The sequence below is a fragment of the Schistocerca cancellata genome, chromosome 4 (assembly GCF_023864275.1).
Source record: "Schistocerca cancellata isolate TAMUIC-IGC-003103 chromosome 4, iqSchCanc2.1, whole genome shotgun sequence".
Taxonomy (NCBI): domain Eukaryota; kingdom Metazoa; phylum Arthropoda; class Insecta; order Orthoptera; family Acrididae; genus Schistocerca; species Schistocerca cancellata.
This window is the reverse complement of record NC_064629.1, coordinates 84175158-84194416: the sequence shown is the minus strand read 5'-3', so window position 1 is coordinate 84194416 and position 19259 is coordinate 84175158. Positions and strand designations below refer to the sequence as shown.

General features: G+C 42.4%; 1 pseudogene; it reads left to right on the top strand.

Annotated features, from left to right (window-relative positions):
* Positions 1-11145: 11145 nt before the first annotated feature.
* LOC126185905 (5S ribosomal RNA) lies at positions 11146-11263 on the top strand (annotated as a pseudogene).
* Positions 11264-19259: the final 7996 nt, after the last annotated feature.

Here is a 19259-nt window from a genome sequence, read left to right as displayed (position 1 = left end):
TTGACATAATCGACAGACAGGGTTAACTGAAATCTGAGTGCTTTTCATCATCGTATATGGCGTCAGAAAACGCATATTTTCCTACAAAACGAGGAAAGAATCCTTTCCGAGAGATGTTTATGTACCCATAAGTTGTGCGCTGTTAAATAAAAGAGCCTCTGACGTGACGACCAAGGCATGTGGCTGGAAAGCAGAGAACCTACATTCGACTCCCCGTTGCATTTTGCAGTTTTTTTCATTTTTCCCCACATTGACACTGGTAGGAAGAGGAGGGTTAAAAAGGTAGTAAATCAGTCAGCAGTAGTAACAAATTCAACAAATAAATTTCTCAAACAATATGGATTAGTACAGAATTAAAACTTTAGGCTTCTTCGTTTGAAAATAATTCTGAGTAAGATTGCTGAAAAGACGAGCATTCGACGCCGTTACCCAGTAAGTGAGAAAAACATACCCTTGTCGCAATTGGAAGTGTACGCGTACATAAAATAACGCATTCGTACACGGCACTATATTCCACGATAGCATCTGGAAAATTGCTTCCTTAAGTTTTCCCCTGCTTGTAAGAAACTAATGATTACTTGGGATATTGTACAGGTCGATTGTTTAACCAATTCGTCAAAAAATGTTTTCTTCGCTCGCTCCAAAGCAGGTGAATAGAAGAATTCAATTTGCAAAACATTTCATGAGAAATTTTAAACTCATACGTTGCTGGTAACAAGTTTTATCTGATACTGGATTCCTGGGGTGGAAAAACCAACACCTTCATGCGTGATAGCAAGTTTGTAGATAACGAGGGTCAACCTACTTGCACCGCCAAACCGCATACCTGTGAGTCAGCCATGTGATGTTTATTTTGATCGCCAAGGTAAAAGAAAATATTTCGAGGCTTCAACATTACATTCTGCTTCTGGAAAACTAGTGGGAATTGCGCAACTGAGTGAATACAATAACGATTCACAGCATAACTCATGATCATCTTTCACCACCGATTTTTCAGACAAAGCTATCGTGTACTTGATAAGCATAAAATTAATCCTTGAAAAAGTAAACCAAGTTTGCTTTCCTCCGAACCTTCGGAAGGAACGACGTAGATGCTCGAAAATTGCATTTGTTAGATGTTCTTTGTGCAGCTAGCATATCTGCTTCGAAAGTTTATATGACTACTACCATCCATATAGTTGTTCGAAGGAAACTGAAGACATGCAAAAGTCGTTTGAGAAATTTATTTACCTACGTTATTGTTATTATTACCTATCGATTTACTTACCTGATTAACCATCCTATGCGTCTCGGTTTCGGAACGGAATAAAATACAAATAAAAAAAACTGCAGGTTCTCCGCTCGACGGAGAGGCCTTTATTTCTCTTTCTTATTTTTAAAATATAAATTTAAAAAAAGAAGAAGAGCGGGTCTCGTTCCAAGCGATCACCGACTATGGAGCGGCTTTTCTCTTGGGAAAGAGCGGCAGGGGGATGGGGGCTGAGAGAACCACGGTGGTGGTGAGGGGAAATCAACAGCGGGACCTTTTTGTATTTTATTGTATTTTATTTTAAATTTTTTTATACACATCTAGAATATGTGTTACTAGGGCCGCGTCGGGTACTAAGTAAACAAAACAAATACTCCCAAACTATCCTACGCCGAGGAAATATATATGCGGAGGCGGAAAATGTACTACATAGCACGATGCAGAAGGGTCCGCCGCTGCTTTCCTTACACTTGGTCATCCAGCTATGTTTTCACGCATGTCTACGCCTTATTCACTACATCAGCGGGACTGTCGTTGAAGAGCTCTTATCGAATGCGTACATACGTGGTAGCCGAAAACGTTTCCTTCCTCGATTTATGGGACCCCATAGAAGATGATGAAAAATGTTCAGTTTTCAATTTTCTATCGATCCGTCAACTGTAAGTCGATGTGGGTCCATGAATTTCAGGGGTAGTTTCCTCAAAAACGAGGGGTTGCTGACGCAAAATATGTATGTTAGAGTCTTTCATTTTAGGTTGTACACAAGCGACCTGCCAAATAGGAGCCGAATCGTGTGAGGCCTTCCCTTTGTCAGGAGCAGTCGCAGCTGGCGCAGGAGGTGTTCACGTTGCTGTGCACAACAGCGTACAACGTGTCTTACAAGCCAGGCCACCAACTCCGGATCACAGGTTTACTACAGACTTTGTCCACTTTTAGAAGTCCATTAGGTCAACATAGTGTGTAAACAGTACCGCGTACTACTTAGACGGTTTCGAGAAAATTGCAAGAGAAGTTCTACGCGTCAGTCCTGGCGTTCGAGCCTCGTAATCGGTGGGTCGCTGGACACAGTCCCGCTCATCCGTTTTCTAATTTACATATACTGATTTTCCAATGTTATTTAGTTTGTTAATTTTTATTGTCACATTGTATACTCATAATTATCGACAACTAAACGTCAAACCCATAAAGTTTTCATGAAAACGTATGCCTGTCTTGATTTCCGAAATGCCTCATACCTGCAGTCGGGTAAGGCACCGAGGACTGTTTTGCACCTGGACGCTACTATCTGCAGACACTGGTTTCGAGGACGAGGGACAGGCTTGGAAAGCCCAAGTCAAACATCGATAATTAAATGCTGTAAGTAGGCAGTTTAGGTTTTTTATATTGGTAACGCCACGTAGCGCTCTGAAAATCACTGGCTGTGCTGTGTGCAGTCTGTGGCTAGTTTGCATTGTTGTCTGCCATTGTAGTGTTGGGCTGTTGGCTGTTAACAGCGCGTAGCGTTGCGCAGTTGGAGGTGAGCCGCCAGCAGTGGTGGATGTGGGGAGAGAGATGGCGGAATTATGAGAGCGGATGATCTGCACAGAGACAGTAAATTTGTAAGACTGGATGTCATGAACTGATATATATATATATATATATAATATGACTTTTGAACAATATTAAGTTAAACACATTGTTTGTTCTCTATTAAAATCTTTCATTTGGTAACTAGGCCTATCAGTAGTTAGTGCCTTCCGTAGTTACGAAGATTTTTGTGAGGTAAGTGATTTGTGAAACGTATAGGTTAATGTAAGTCAGGGCCATTCTTTTGTACGGATTTTTGAAGGTCAGATTGCGTTGCGCTAAAAAAATATTGTGTGTCAGTTTAAGCACAGTCATGTATAATTTTTCGAAGGGGACGTTTCATACGTCGACTCTCAGCCGAGGATACCTCACTGGAATCTTCTGATTTTTTTTTCTTGTAGTTTGTGTGTAGCTATTGTTTATTGCTAGCGCGTAATTATAGAGAGAATTTCCTTTGTAGTTGTTTTTCATTGTTGTACAGTAAAATAGTTGTGGCATGCATGTAGATTTGCACCAAGTACTTCGCAGCTGCGCTTGCGATTAACTAGATATTATTTTCAGTGCTATGTTAATGTGTTTTATTTATTTTGCTCTTCAAATTGTGCTTTTCTGTGTTGTCGTGTGAAATATTGTGACAATAACGGCGTGTGAAAAACATAATACTAGGCTCCAAAGTAAACTGAGAAATGACAGTGAAGACGAAAGCAGTGTGTTAGCGCCACCGTGTAATGAATTAACTAATGTTCAAACTAGTAATTTGGTAATTGTGCATAGGGAAATGGAGCGGGCTGCAAATAATGGTGTAGACAGTGAAACAATTAGTGAACAGGGAAGCATTATCGATCGGTCGGTCGGCAACAGTTCGCCTCAGGTATCCGAAATGACAGGACACAATCTTGCAAATACTGGAGATTCAGGTTTTGCGTCTTCACCGTTTTCTCAAATAAGTCAAGACACATTTTCTGCTCGTCAAAATGTGAATGTTGCCGGTGCAAATGCACTGACGAAAAGCATAGAGGAACAGATTTCAGACACTAATACATTATTATTGCAATTAATGCAACAAATGAAACAAAATCAGAGACAAACACAGCAACAGTTAGACACAATGGAACAAAATCTTCAAAAGTTAGACACAATGGAACAACACCAGAGACAAACACAGCAACAGTTAGACGCAATGGAACAAAATCTTCACACCATGCTTGAACAAACACGTGAAGATTTAACTACTGAGTTACATAAAATCGAATCGAAATTTCAAAAACTCTGTAATGACGTAAAAACACAAATTTGTGAACATTTCCAATCTATTTTTTCGCGGCATGAAAATACATTACAGAATCACGAAGCAGCCATAAAAGAACTGCAAACTATTGTTCATGAAAATCATGACACCTTGCAAGCTAAAATTGACTCAGTTGCATCTACCGATTCGGTTACGCAACTTGCAAAAACTCAGGAAAACTTAAAGGACACAGTAGATACGATTTCAACACAAATGGACACTCTGAAACTTGGTTCAGAAAAACACACTGAGGAAATAAGTTCACTATTTGAGAAAGTAGCCGAACTTTCGGATCAGTTCACTAACTTGTCTACAAAGGTGGATGATGATCTGAGTGACACAAGACCTGTAGCCTTCACTGACACAGAAGAGTATGAACAAATTAAGAAATCCAAACAAAATCGGAATCAAATTAATACGCAACACAAAAGAGAAATCCGGGAAGTACAAGATCAGCTGTCACAAGTAATACTCGTACAAGAATTACATATTTCAGAGGACACTCGCGCTCCAATACGGGAAGAGCGACATAGAAATACGGAACAGCCACAAAATAATAACACAGTGCATTTCGGAAATTATGAAAGAAATTGGCAAGGTGCACCGAATTTTGAAACGGAACCGCCGAAACGAAGTAACAATGACTGACATGCGACTCGCCGACACGATGATTTTGACTATAAGCTGTTCATTACTACACGTAAATTCAAAACATTTAAGAATTCTGGCGACGACATTCATCCGCAAGCGTGGCTTCATCAATTCTCTCATTGTTTTCCTCCCAACTGGTCATTAGAGCACAGATTAGAATTTATGTGTGGCTATTTAGAGAATGTACCAGCTATAAGAATGCGATCGGTCATTCACGATTGCCACAGTGAAGGAGAATTTTATCATGCCTTCCTCGCAGCATATTGGTCTCAGGCTACACAGGACCGAATAAAACATAGCATCATAATGATGAAACATTTCGAACAATCTGAATTTTCCAGTCTTGTGAAATATTTTGAAGACATGTTGCACAAGAATCAGTACCTGTCAAACCCCTGTATGCCCCTCAGAACTCATCCGCATTTGCTTAATCAAATTGCCTGAACATTTACGACACATTATTTTGGCAGGACGTTGCAAAGACGACATTGAAGCTTTTCAGGGACTGTTACAAGAATTGGAAATTGACACTGACAATCGCGAAACTCGAAAACAGGAGCACAACAACTACAGGTTACATCCGTCACAATTCCGCGATGGCAGAAATAATAAATGGACACGACAAGGCTATTCTTACAATGTAAATTGTGACCAAAACAGACACCGCCCGTATGACAACCGTTGGCAGAGTAGTAATAACTACAGGGAAAGATCACCTCTCTGCAGTAATGACTATCACAGAGACAATCAGAGAAACAGACAATATGGGAACCAAAATAATTTTTATCAAGGGAGACAGAATAACTTCAGATGCAAAGGTCCAGTGCGCAGTTAAGATACAGGAAGAAATTCTCCTCCACATGACCAACAAGAAAGAAACTATGGAATCTACCGACATGATCGTACGACAGACCTGAATTGCATCAGAACTGGCGGGATTCAAACAGGGCAGGGCCCTCTCGACAAGGTGAATTTGTAGAAGTTAGGTCTCCAAATCCCAATAACGACGTGTGCCAATAGGCAATGACTCATACCGCTGGCAGCCACAAAACGTACTTATGAAACTGACGATGCAGCTGCCGTAGCTAGTAATTACGTAAAAATGGAAGACATTGGGGACATCTTACTCCAGGAACACGACGCAAAACATAACAACATTGCATATCCTGTGATTCACGTTACAGTAAATGACGTAAAATTTACGGCAGTACTTGACTCTGGCAGTGTTATTGCAGTAATTAGTGAAACAGCCTTTAACAAATGCAACAAATCGAACGACTGCCCCACAATTCCGTTACGTAAGATTAAATTACAAGGTGCAATCGTTGGAAAAAGTGTAGATGTACGCCAACAAACCAACTTAGAATTCTTTTGTCAAAGCCACAGCTTCTCTATGAACTTTCTTATTGTTCCACTATTGTCGACGGAAATTATATTGGGAGTAGACTTTCTGAATTAATACAAAGCAATCTTAAACTTTCACGATGCTGAAATAAGTTTAGAGAATGAAGGTAAGTCAATAGCTTTGAAATTTGAAGATTGGCTCTCAAACCATGACAAGGAAATTAATCGGCTTTACCTTCTTTTAGACAACAGTTCGGAATTTTCTACAGAACTAGACACTAACAATCACTCTGCAAGTACTGACAGGGATGATATCGACGACATATTTGAAACTAATGAGTTAATTCAGAATAAAATCCAAACAATTGAAAATTGTAATGACACTGATAGGCAGGACCTTTTTGAGATTATACAAGCACATTCCACAGTTTTTACTCACAAAACAGGAACAATCAAAGGATTTGAATACCAATTTCGTTCGTGAGCATACTAAATTTTGTGTTAGACCATACGTAATTCCAGCACATTATAGGGACCGTGTTAGAACAGAAATACAATCTATGCTTGACGATGGCATTATTGAGCCTGCAGTAAGCTCATACAACAATCCATTACATGTTGTTGAGAAGAAAAATGGATCGATCAGACTTGTCTTAGATTCGAGACAAATCAATACTATCATTATTCCTGAAACAGACAGGCCGCAAACGATGGAAGAACCTCTTCAAAATTTTAATGGTGTAAAAGTGTTGTCTTCTATTGATCTCAGATCCAGCTTTTATCAGATCGAACTTCATCCAGAATGTAGAAAATACACAGCTTTTCTTGGTTTCGGCTTTTTTTTATCTATTTCGGAAACTTCCTTTTGATCTGAACATTTCTTCAGTAGCGTTCATTAGCGGACTAAATTCCATATTACCTGATTTCTTAAATGGGCACATCACCTTATATGTGGATGATATTCTAATAGCAGGAGCCTCATGGGAACAACATAATCGCATCCTCAACAGTTTGTTACGTATTTTTGCAGAATCTGGAATTACAGTTAACTTGGAAAAGTCTGAATTCTGTAGGTCAAAGGTGAGGTTTTTGGGACATATTATTTCTTCTGAAGGCATTCAGCCGGATCCTGAAAAGTTAGAAGCAATCAGAGCCATTACAGTTCCATCCACAAGAAAACAAGTCCGCAGTTTTCTAGGTCTCGTAAATTTTTACCGTCTTTTTCTGAATATGCAAATTCTAGTTACACCAAAACTTTTTTCTCTCACTGGAAAAAATACTATTTGGAACTGGGACGAACAAGCACAGTTGGAATTCAATTCTTTGAAAGAATCGCTACTTAACGCGCCAATACTAGCTCATCCAGATCTGTCACAAGATTTCTGCCTTAGCACGGATTCTTCTAAAGTCGGTCTTGGTGCCCATTTATTTCAAGAAGCCATACAAAATGACACTACTGTTCATAAAACCATTGCTTTTGCTAGCCGAGTGCTAACAAAATCTGAAAAAAATTATTCCGTTACTGAATTAGAAGCTTTAGCTATCGTTTGGGCATTTAACAAATTCCGTTTCTTTCTTTCTGGCAAGCACGTAAAAGTATACAGTGATCATCGTGCATTACAATTTCTTATGTCTTCAAAATTAAATCATGACAGGTTAAAACGTTGGGCATTGTTTCTGCAAGAATTCCACTTCACAATAGTCTACATTCCCGGCAAGGAGAACATTGTTGCGGACGCACTGTCACGCGCACCGGCTGGGCTTGAGAAAAGTAACACAGAAGGCAACCTCGAGAAAAACTTCAGTATTCTTTACATTCAGAAAGTCGCCTTTGAAAACTTCATCACCACATCTTTAAAGGACATCGCTCATGAACAAGATAAAGATCCGATTTGGAAAGACTTCAAAAGTAAATGGCATGAAAAGACGCACACTCAGATTCGGCATTATTATCTGGTTAGAAACAACATACTCTTCAAACGCTGCACTGTTGTTTCTTTCACTCCGTTACGTAAAGCCACTGGACGGTCGGTATCCAACGCCTTTGTTAAAAATTTCTTACGTGAAGTTGGACACGTTAGTAAAGTCATTTCAGATAACGGACCGCAATTCAGATCTGCTGTTTGGTCACGCATGCTTCGGAACCATAAAATTAAACCTGTTTTTATTTCATTGTACTCACCACATTGTAACCCAACTGAACGGATTAGGAAAGAAATCAATAAGCTTTGCAGACTTTATTGTCACAGAAAGCATCAGCGTTGGGACAGATATTTACACTTATTTCAAAACGTGCTGAATGAAATGCCTCATGAGTCCACTGCTTTACCACCTATTCTTGTACTGAAGAATGAAGAACCACCGAACAGAATCAGAGAGCTTGTACCTTTCCCGAATACACGTAAACTTCGACACAAAGGCATAATTGATTTGGCTATTAAAAATATAAATTCTGCAGCAGACAAAAGGAGAAAACTACACAGTAAAGTAAACGAAAAGAAATTATATATTGGTCAGAAAGAAACTATCTGCAGACACTGGTTTCGAGGACGAGGGACAGGCTTGGAAAGCCCAAGTCAAACATCGATACTTAAATGCTGTAAGTAGGCAGTTTAGGTTTTTTATATTGGTAACGCCACGTAGCGCTCTGAAAATCACTGGCTGTGCTGTGTGCAGTCTGTGGCGCGTAGCGTTGCGCAGTTGGAGGTGAGCCGCCAGCAGTGGTGGATGTGGGGAGAGAGATGGCGGAATTATGAGAGCGGATGATCTGCACACAGACAGTAAATTTGTAAGACTGGATGTCATGAACTGATATATATATATAATATGACTTTTGAACAATATTAAGGTAAACACATTGTTTGTTCTCTATTAAAATCTTTCATTTGGTAACTAGGCCTATCAGTAGTTAGTGCCTTCCGTAGTTTGAATCTTTTATTTAGCTGGCAGTAGTGGCGCTGGCTGTATTGCAGTAGTTCGAGAAACGAAGATTTTTGTTAGGTAAGTGATTTGTGAAACGTATAGGTTATTGTTAGTCAGGGCCATTCTTTTGTACGGATTTTTGAAAGTCAGATTGCGTTGTGCTAAAAAAATATTGTGTGTCAGTTTAAGCACAGTCATGTATAATTTTTCTAAGGGGACGTTTCAGTGCGTAAATAACCATATTCAATAACAGAATGAGTTACAAGTTTGCAGAATTTGATGGTAATGTATGAGTAATCGTCGGATGTGCTTTCGACATTACAAGTGGCAGAATGATATTTTTCATACAGACGCAGAAAACATAAATTAAAAAGGCATCTGCTACATCGAATGAATGAAATTTTCCCCTTTGCACAAGGAAAAACAAAGTTCCTTACATTTTTTTAAAAAATTATCATTCTTCCTAAAATTTGAAAGCAAACCATTCGTTACGCAATATTTTCGTAATTACCGGTGCCGAAAATTGGCGATCTAACACTGAATGTATTTTAATACCGTCTTCACGAGAAGCAATTTTCCGTTCGTTGTCAATCAAATATGAACAACTCTCAAGGCGTCTGATAAACTTTAAATTTGCCTGTAGAAATAAAAGACGCATAATATTTGTTCTCGTAATAACAATTTGTGAGCAGCCAAATAACATTGGAAATTGAATAAAAGTTCAAGCAACTACACGTGTCTTTTCATCGTCTTAACTTCAAATGTAATATGTACGGAATAATATGACTAGTGTTGAAAAAATATGAATTAAGAAAATAAAAAATGAGCTCGACTCGTTCCAATGACACACCGACTGTCGTTGTTGTTGTGGTCCACAGTCCAGAGACTCGTTTGATACAGCTCTCCATGCTACTCCATCCCGTGCAAGCTTCTTCATCTCCGAGTAACTACTGCAACCTACATCCTTCTGAATCTGTTTAGTATATTCATGCCTTGGTCTCACTCTATGATTTTTACCCTCAGCGCTTCACTCTAATACTAAATTGATGATCCATTGATGCCTCAGAACGTGTCCTACCAACCGATCCCTTCTTCTAGTCAAGCTGTGCCACAAATTCCTCTTCTCCCCAATTCTCTTCAGTATCTCCTCATTAGTTACGTGATCTACCCATCTAATCTTCAGCATTCTTCTGTAGCACCACATTTCTAAAGCTTCTGTTCTCTTCTTGTGTAAACTATTTATCGCCCATGATTCACTTGCACACATGGCTACACTCCACACAAGTACTTTCAGAAAAAAAAGCACCGATTACGGAGCTTCAACGCTAAGCACATTAGCGCCGCCAGCGGGGAGCTCGGGGTCGCAACATGGCGGTAAATCACTAGCGCGTAAAGCTTCTCTTGCGATTTTCTCGAAATCGCCTACGTAGTACGTCTTACTACTTATACATTATATTGTCCTAACGGGATATAAAAAATTACCAACTTTGAAGTCAATCCGTGCTCTGAATGTCGCGGTCTTTCCTTGTTAGCTGTAATTGTGACAACACCTGTGCAAACTAACGTGAAATAATGGCTCAAACTGACAGGAAAGCTTCCTTGAAGTTTTCTTTTGACAAAAATTTTCCTAGACCAACCTCATTTGAAGGATAATCACGGCTACAAGAAGTTACGAAAATAACCTTCGATGACGTTACGGTATTAATTTCTCTCTAGCGAGCAGTGTTGGTTGCGACAATGTGAAAATCTCTGAACTGTGTGACAGAATAACAGCATCTTATGGAGGTGTGTTAAAATTCAAACATAGAGATTTCATGTTATCGATGTAGCACTTATGCATGCAGGACTTGGCATCGACCCAGTAAGGAATTTCGAGCTACCCTTAGAAATTACAGAGCAGCAGAAAAATTCTGTACTATCGCCAAATGGCAAGATTCTCAATAATTTTGCAGAAAGGTGGTGTAATGCTCATAAATTGCTGGTGCTTAGTGGGGCGAGGCAGGCTAAGAAGCACACACGTTTCTATAGTAGTACACTGACGGATAAAAGAAAAATCGCAACACCAAAAAATAATTAATGCAGAGTAATGAAATTTCGGAAATACCTTTGTCTAGGTAACATAATTACTAACGGCCATGCCGCAATGATAACACCGGTTCCCGTCAGATCACCGAAGTTAAGCACTGTCGGGCCGGGCTAGCACTCGGATGGGTGACCATCCAGTCTGCCGAGCGCTGTTGGCAAGCGGGGTGCATTCAGCCCTTGTAAGGCAGACTGAGGAGCTTCTCGACTGAGAAGTAGCGGCTCCGGTCTCGTAAAATGACATACGGCCGGGAGAGCGGTGTGCTGACCACATGGCCATCCATCTCTGCATCCGGTGACTCCTATGGGCTGAGGATGACACGGCGGCCAGTGGGTACCATTGGACCATCGTGGCCTGTTCGGGAGGAGTTAGGTAACATAATAAACTGATTAACATTGCAAGATCACAGGTTAATGTAAGTGCGAAATAAACCATTTCAAATGTGAAATGCTGGTATATTAATAACGAGCGTAACCGCCCGAATGCTGAATTCAAGCATGCATAGTGCTGGCTGACAGTTTGTAGGATGCAGTTGCATGCCTGTTTCACTTGGTCGATCTATCAGGGACGGTTAATGCTGTTCCTGGATATTGCTGAACTTGCCGTCCGATGATGTCCTATATGTGCTATATTGGAGGCAGATCTGGTGATCGAGCAGGCGAAAGCAATATGTCGACACTCTGTAGTGCATGTCGGCTTACAACAGAGTTATGTGGACGAGGGTTATTCTGCTGTACAACACACCCCTGAATGCTGTTCACGAATGGCAGTACAACAGGTCAAATCACCAGATCGTCGTACAAACTGGCAGTCAGGGTGCGTGGGATAACCACGAGAGAGCTCCTGCTATAATACGAAATCGCACCCCAGTCGATAACTCCAGGTGCAGCTCCAGGGTGCACGCAGACAGGTTGTTTCGACGCCCTCAGCTGACTTCCTTCTAATCGACACACGGCCATCACTGGCACTGAAGAGAAACCACCTTTCATCAGAAAATACGACAGACCTTCACCCTGCCTTCCTATGAACTCTCGCTTGACACCACTGAAGTCGCAAATGGCGGTGGTTTGGGGTCAGTGGAATGCACGCTACTGGACGTCTGGCTCGGAGCCGTCCTTGAACTAATCGATTTGTGGTGCCAACGGCTGCTCAGATTGCTGTTGCAGATGCGGAACGATGCGCCAGTGCTATACACCGAACACGATGGTCTCCCTTTCGGTAGTGGCACATGGGCGTCCGGAGCCTCGTCTTCTTGCGACTCTACATTCTCGTACACCGTTGCGAGAATTCCAGCCAAGCCTTTCTGCAGTATCGCAGAAGCAACACCCAGCATCTTGTAGTGCTATTATACGACCTCGTTAAAACCAGTGAGGTGTTGATAATCGTGTATTTGTAGCCTTAAAGGCATTCGTTACTAACATCAACTCTCCACCCACAATCTCAAAGGTAACTAACCTAATGTTTTAGTTGGACCACTTATTTCGCTTTGTGATAGATGGCGCTCTAATAATCACAAACGTATAAGTACGTAGTATCACGTAACATTCCGCCAGTGCGGACTGTACTTGCTTCGTGATACATTACCCGTGTTAAAGTGGACTGTTTACCAATTGCGGAAAAGGTCGATATCGTGTTGATGTATGGCTACTGTGATCAAAATGCCAAACGGGCGTGCGCTATGTATGCTGCTCGGTATCCTGGACGACATCATCCGAGAGTCCGGACCGTTCCCCGGATAGTTACGTTATTTAAGGAAACAGGAAGTGTTGAGCCAGATGTGAAACGTCAGCCACGACCTGCAACAAATGATGATGCCCAAGTAGGAGTTTTTGCTGCTGTCGCGGCTAATCCGCACATCAGTAGCAGACAAATTGCGCGAGAATCGGGAATCTCAAAAACGTCGGTGTTGATATTGCTACATCAAAATCGATTGCACCCGTACCATATTTCTATGCACCAGGAATTGCATGGCGACGACTTTGAACGTCGTGTACAGTTCTGCCACTGGGCACAAGAGAAGTTACGGGAAGATGACAGGTTTTTTGCACGCCTTCTATTTAGCGACAAAGCGTCATTCACCAACAGTGGTAACTTAAACCTGCATGATATATGCACTGGGACTGATGACCATAAATGTTAAGTCCCATAGTGCTCAGAGCCATATATGCACTATTGGGCAACAGAAAATCCACGATGGTTGCGACAAGTGGATTATCAGCGACCTTGGAGGGTTAATGTATTGTGCGGCATTATGGGAGGAAAGATAATTGGCTCCCATTTTATCGATGACAATCTAAATGGTGAAATGGTGCAATGTATGCTGATTTCCTACGTAATGTTCTACCGATATTACTACAAAATGTTTCACTGCATGACAGAATGGCGATGTACTTCCAACATGATTGATGTCCGACACATAGCTCGCGTGCGGTTGAAGCGGTATTGAATAGCATATTTCATGACAGGTCGAAGTACCATACCATGACCCGCACGTTCACCGGATCTGATGTCCCCGGATTTCTTTCTGTGGGGAACGTTGAAGGATATTTGCTATCGTGATCCATCGACAACGCCTGAGAACATGCGTCAGCGCATTGTCAATGCATGTGCGAACATTACGGAAGGCGAACTACTCGCTGTTGAGAGGAATGTCGTTACACGTATTGCCAAATGCACTGAGGTTGACGGACATCATTCTGAGCATTTATTGCATTAATGTGGTGTTTACAGGTAATCACGTTCTAACAGAAATGATAAGTTCACAAAGGTACGTGTAGACATTGGAACAACTGAAATAAAATGTTCAAACATACCTACGTTCTGTATTTTTAATTTAAAAAACCTAGCTTTTACCAACTGTTCGTCTAAAATTGTGAGCCATATGTTTGTGATTATAACAGCGCCATCTATCACAAAGCGAAAAAAGTGGTCCAACTAAAACATTCATATTTCTTTACGTTCTACACGAATATGTAATAAAAATGGGGGTTCCTATTTAAAAAAACGCAGTTGATATTCGTTAGACCTAACACAGCGCCATCTAGCGGGCCAACCATAGCGCCATCTGGTTCTTTGTAGTTTTTTCGTTTGACGCTTATTTCGTGAGACATTTGGCCCAGTCACGTCAGTGGACCACCCTGTATATATATACTGAAGTCCAAAGACACTGGTACACCCGCGTAATATCGTGTAGGGCCCCCGCGAGCACGCGTAAGTGGCGCAACACGTCGTGGCATGGAATCCACGAATGTCTGAAGTAATACTGGAGAGAATTGACACCATGAATCCTACAGAGCTGTCCATAAATCCGTAAGAGTACTAGGGGGTGGAGATCTCTGGGGAGTTTGATGGCCAACGAAAGTGTTTAAACTCAGAAGAGTATTCATGGAGCTACTCTGTAGCAATTCTGGACGTGTGGGGTGTCACATTGTCCTGCTGGGATTGCCCAAGTCCGTCGGAATGCACAATGGACATGAATGGATGCAGGTGACCAGGCAGGATGCTTACGATGTGCCACTTGTCAGAGTCGTATCTAGTCTTATCAGGGGTCCCATATCACTCCAACTACACACGCCCCACACCATTACAGAGCCTCCACCAGCTGGGTCAGCTGACATGCAGGGTCAATGGTTTCATGAGGTTGTCTCCATACCCGTACACGTCCACCCGCTCGATACAATTTGAAACGAGACTCGCCTGACCAGCAACATGTCTCCAGTCAGCAGCCCAATGTCGGTGTTGATGGGCACAGGCGAGGCGTAAAGCCTTGTCTCTTACGGTCATCAAGGATAAACAAATGGGCCGTCGGCTCCGAAAGCCCATATCAGTGATGTTTCGTTGAATGGGTCACACACTGACACTTATTGATGGCCCAAAATTGAAATCTGCAGAAATTTGCGGAAGGGTTGCACTTCCTTCATGTCGAATGATTCTCTTCATTCGTAGTTGGTCCCGTTCTTGCAGGATCCTTTTCAAGCCGTAGCTATGTCGGAGATCTGATGTTTTACCGGATTCCTGATATTCACGGTACACTCGTGAAATTTTCGTACGGGAAAATCCCCACTTCATTGCTACCTCGGAGATGCTGTGTCCCATATCTCTTGCTCCGGCTATAACAGCACGTTCAAACTCACTTCAGTCTTGATAACCTGCCTTTGTAGCAGCAGTAACCTATCTAACAACAGACACTTGTTGTCTTATATCGGCGTTGGCGACCGCAGCGCCGTATGCTGCCTGTTTACGTATCTCTGTATTTGAATACACGTGCCTATACCAGTTCATTTGGCGCTTAAGTATATATATGTATGATTCTCAAAAGGACACCGTATATGGCTTCTTTACCACTTAATATCCTCCCAAGAAGCCTTCAGCTTCAGTTATTGTCCGTTGTCTGCGAAGAAAGGAATCTATGAGATGGGTAATACATCTCTCATATCGTGGCACTGCCTCCCAGGCGGTTAGGGGACGTTACAAAGGTCGAAACAGGTTCTTCGTGCGTTGTCGCTCGGTTCGTTTCGTCTCTGCCCATACGCTTTCAATATAGCTCAGGTATGGTGCGGAAGGATGCCAGTCGAGAAGACAAATTTCATTCTGTTCTGCAAACCACTCCTCAACACCGCTCATGTGTGTATGGGAGACTGGTCGTGCTGTAAATACATCAGTTTATTTATTTATTTGTTTAACCTGCCTCAGGCTACAGTTGTCTCAGTGATGGGACCACAATATTACCTACAATACGGGTACACTGGACAGAAACAGGTCGACCATCTATCCTGTGAATCTTTCCAAACACATCCAGAGCCAAACTGCGGCAGCTACTCGGCCTCTGCGAGATGACTCGTGGATGTTTTTGGGGTCAGAACGAGCACCTTACGACCTGTATGCTCGTACTGTACCATCATTCACTAAGGGCAATACCGATTCGTCGGAAAAAATGACGTTCCGACACTCACGATTAACATTGTCCTCAGAAAAGCTAGTTGCCAGAGTCGATGACCATCACGGACCTTGCTGGTCGAACGTTTGCTAAGAAGTCTGGCCTCCCGAAGTAGTCGCCGAACCGTATCCACCGACCTGTTTATCTAGTAGTATGTTCCAACTGCATCGCGTTTAAGAAAGATTTTGCCGTGACGTGTTGACAAGTTCCTTATCTCACATCTCTACCGGATTCTCCGGTATCTCGATAACGTATTTATCAATCGTCAGGCAGTGCGCTCAGGAAGGACATACTGTGCTCCGGCTCCCGACTCCATCACATTCCCTTCTTCCATACGAGCGATGACACGGTCGCGGAAAGCTTGTTGGCGATGGGGCATGGCGCCCGAATAATGCGATTTGACTCAGAGTAATATGGTGGAGGTATTTGTTCTCGCCCGTGTTTTGTCATCGGCTATCACAGAACGTATCTACTATGGGAAATTAGCTGCAGATATTCGCAATGAGTTTCATATAATACAGTGAAGGGCGTCATAGACAACAAATTGCCGAACAAGAAGAATGTGTCTCTCATGACTAAGAAGAAAAAATAAATGGATTCGAACACGAAATACTTTATGTTGTGTCTAGACAAGACAGTCTAGACACAGGGTGAGGTTACCGAAAGGGCACGCGTGAACTCACACCGACTGGCGTGAAGTCTGGAACAGGATACTTTATGAATGCATTAAAGAAAAGTACTTAGCTAAGTTAATACTCAACTTTTATTCCATCATTGTGGTACATCGCTATTGACGATACAAGTGAGACTTTCTTCAGATACGGTTAATGGCGCCTTGCTAGGTCGTAGTCATGGACTTAGCTGAAGGCTATTCTAACTGTCTCTCGGCAAATGAGAGAAAGGCTTCGTCAGTGTAGTCGCTAGCAAAGTCGTCGTACAACTGGGGCGAGTGCTAGTCCGTCTTTCTAGACCTGCCATGTGGTGGCGCTAGGTCTGCAAGTACTGATAGTGGCGACACGCGGGTCCGACATGTACTAATGGACCGCGGCCGATTTAAAGCTACCACCTAGCAAGTGTGGTGTCTGGCGGTGACACCACACTTTACGTATAAAGCCAGCACGCTGTTTATTCAGCTACAGTAACCATTTACGAACTTGTATCTATTCAGTTAACATGCACTATATTTATAGCTAATACCAGCGTATTCTACTTGCAGAAAAGACATGGTGTCTTCGTGGAACAAGTCTGGAATACTGACAAGGTCAGGTTGCTGTAATGTGTGACGTAAAGTTTCCTCATCTGCTTGTTCGTAAGATAATATCAAAATGTGTCATGTAGCATTTCATTCACGTCGCTGCTATAACGGACTTTTAACTATGGCTGCGATTTACGCCTGCTAATTTTTGTGCTGCCAAGTGCACAGCGACTTTATCTCCTACAGGCCATCAGTAGCATCGATGATTATCGTAGAAAATTCATTTTAAGTCGGCACTCTGTACAAGCACGAAATGTTTGTGTTGCAGGATTGCGGGTAAACACGCGTTTGCAGCCGACGACCACGTGTAAGATGGTGCACGCTCGCGGAGCGCACTTACGCAGCGGAAAACTGTTGAATACTTTGTACTTTCTGTCATTGCTATAACCTTTAAAATAAGCCGATGAAGGTATGTACTATCTACCCTGTTCTGTTTCCAAACTCACACGACGACACACGTGGTTTTGGAAGCGCCCCTATGTGGTTGATTCAGTCACTTTGTCGATACCATTGATGCATTGGTGCTTCGTGGTCATTTTTAAATGCATAAAGAAAGCGAGATCTGTTTCTGTTGTAACGCCAGGATCACTGAGAGCGTTAAGATTTTGCTGACTTACGTTAAAAAGTACAAGACATCTTCTGGTCGTTTCAGATACAATGAAATAACCACGTACAGTCTTAGACGTAAAAACTGACCGCCGCCCAGCCGCCACAGAGACTAAGTCCGAGTCGTTCACTTAAGGTGGCCAATAAAACTGACCGCCTCTGACAACTCTAAGACCGGCCGTCCGCACAATCTGACAACACTGTAGGATGCGGAAGTGTTAGGAGGAAGTGTTGTCTACTTCCGAGATATTCTCGGATTGTGTGAGCGAGTGGTCTACTGGCGCCGGCACGGTGGGACAGCGTGTTCGGTCAGCGGGTTAGCAGCCATCTGTAATAAAAAAAAACTCATTTAATCGATCAACAACGAACTTACATGGATGTCGTACGACGTCCGCCCTGAAGAGATGAAGCGAACAAAATTAGATTAAAAAAAAAGAATTAAAAATAAGTGGTAATCGTTGTGCATTCTAAACTTATAGTCGCCTCTTCGTGGCAACTGCATTTTTTTTTTATACCACATTTCGGTCTAAAGTTATGAGTCTGATTGAACATCGAAGATAATTCGCTTAACATTCTACCCACCAGCAATAACAAGTATTCCAGAAACAATTCCGCAGGACAGCTCGTGGCTGCGCCGCGATCGTTAACAGCTTACGCTCGAGCGTTTCCTCGCGCTACAGCGGCTACCGGCCACGGGCCAGACGCCACCCGCCGCCTGAAATCCGGCGCCGCCCAGGTGAACGCGGCGCCACGCTGTCAGTGTATGTATCAACAGTGAATTTCGAATTTGAGGTTCTAGTTATCATCTTGCAGTTAAGCATTGGATTTTGCATACTTGAAAATCATGAACTACAGTTCAGCATTGTAAAATTGAGTCGCAAGTGGAAAAAGGTGTAACACCTGCAACACAACGTTTACTTTTGGTATAACAGAGGGGTGAATGGAGAGGAGGCAGCTAGAAAGATTTGAACTGTGTGTGGAGCGAGTGCTTTTGGGAAAAATACGCCTGAAAAAATATTCTTGTTTCAACAAATGGTTCAAATGGCTCTGAGCACTATGGGACTCAACTGCTGTGGTCATAAGTCCCCTAGAACTTAGAACTACTTAAACCTAACGAACCTAAGGACAGCACACAACACCCAGCCATCACGAAGCAGAGAAAATCCCTGACCCCGCCGGGAATCGAACCCGGGAACTCGGGCGTGGGAAGCGAGAACGCTACCGCACGACCACGAGATGCGGGCCCTTGTTTCAACAAAGATCGTTCTGGCATGAATGATTTTCCACATTGAGGAAGTCTCGACTACTGATATATGTGGTAGATTACCATTTTACCATCATGCACATTTGCATTCAACA